The 1,674-nt window shown below is 48.0% G+C and overlaps 1 pseudogene; it reads left to right on the top strand.

Annotated features, from left to right (window-relative positions):
• The first annotated feature begins 1,080 nt into the window (after positions 1-1,080).
• LOC101649143 overlaps positions 1,081-1,674 on the top strand; it is a 29,117-nt pseudogene continuing 28,523 nt past the window's right edge.

Below are 1,674 nucleotides of genomic sequence, written 5' to 3'. Positions count from 1 at the left end.
AGCAGCTGAATATTGAGAAAAACATCTCAGTCCAGTCCAGATTAAGTCCATAAATCTGATTTTAACCCATATGTCCCATACCAATCTATAAATTCATCCTCAGACTCACAAAACACAAGAAATGATGCCAAATGCAGAGATTACAGGCCAGTGGGTGCAAAGTATTATGGGTCCAGTGGTGGTAGAAGCATCTCAGTGCTGGCAGGGGTCTCCACGTGGCTCCTCCAGTTCCCAGGGCATGGGGTCTTCAGCGTAGTGCCATGTGCCTTGTCAGTAGAGCATCTCTCTGGGAGTGAGCAGAGAGAGAGAGAGTCTCCCGCATCCAAGCAGCACATACAGCAATTTCCGGAATCTTCAGGGGAAGGCTATGCCCTGAGGCCTCGCTGGCTACCACCTGATTGACAGGTTAGACACCACCCCTTTACTCATCATCCTCTCAAATTGACAAACGGTTATAGATTTACTACATAATCTGCAAGGCCTGTGTACAAAATAATAAAATGTCAAGGTCTTGTTTAAAAAGCAGGAAAAACACATCATTTAATATATTGACTTAACATGGTGGCTTTGTTTGCTTTTAAATGTCGTTCTAGATAAATAAACACCTAGTATTTTAAAGTATTAGCATGGATTTTGCCATATATTTCATGTTGTCCAATGACAATTTTGAATGCAAATAGGAGCACAGAATCATTGAAATGATATATTTCTAATTTCAATGCTTTTATATACATCTTCATTTTGATGTCACCAGAACAATGGCGACCATATAAAACCATCTCAATTCTTTTTATCATGCAAATGGATTCACTCATATTCAATCTACATTTCTACCTTGGGCTTCAATCTCCAAGATTGGTAGTTTGAAACCAGCAGAAGCTCCTCGGAAGAAGGACAGGGCTTTCTACTGCTATCAACTGTTCTAGCCTTGAGACTCACAGGGACAGTTCTACCCTGCCCTGTAGGGTCACTATGAATCAGTATTGATTCCGTGGCATTGAGTTTTTGTTTTGTTTTGTTTAGAAGACTCAAAGAGCTTTCCACTCGGCCGTTCCACTTGGAGGAGGGCCGTAGGAAGCCATGGCACCCAGCCGGCATGGCATGATCCTGAAGCCGCACTTCCGCATGGACTGGCAGCAGCGTGTGGCCATGTGGCTCAACCAGCTGGTGCGGAAGATACCCAGGCGCAAGGCCCAACAATCTAAAGGCCGACCCCATTCGGCCCATCACGTGCTGCCCCACGGTGCGCTATCACACCAAAGTCCCTGCAGGCCGGATCTTCAGCCTGGAAGAGCTGAGGGTGGCCGGCATCCACAAGAAGGTGGCCCGCACCATCAGCACCTCAGTGGACCCCGGGAGGCGGAACAAGTCCACCGAGTCCTTGCAGGCCAATGGGCAGCAGCTGAAGGAGTACGGCTCCAAGCCCATCCTCCTCCCCAGGAAGCCCTTGGCCCCCAAGAAGGGAGACAGCTCTGCGGAGGAACTCAAACTGGCCGCACAGCTTACTGAACCTGTGATGCCCATCCGAAACGTCTACAAGAAGGAGAAAGCCCGGGTTATCACGCAAGAAGAGAAGGACTTCAAGGCCTTCGCCAGTCTCCGCATGGCCAGTGACAACGCCCAGCTAAAGAGACTCAAAGAAATAGGAACTTTGACCCAAGCAAGCTTTCCCTT

This window comes from Echinops telfairi, unplaced genomic scaffold (assembly GCF_000313985.2).
Source record: "Echinops telfairi isolate 266 unplaced genomic scaffold, ASM31398v2 ScPeMD7_443;HRSCAF=831, whole genome shotgun sequence".
NCBI lineage: Eukaryota > Metazoa > Chordata > Mammalia > Afrosoricida > Tenrecidae > Echinops > Echinops telfairi.
Note: the sequence above shows the minus strand (reverse complement) of the source record. Positions and strands in the feature narration are given on the sequence as shown.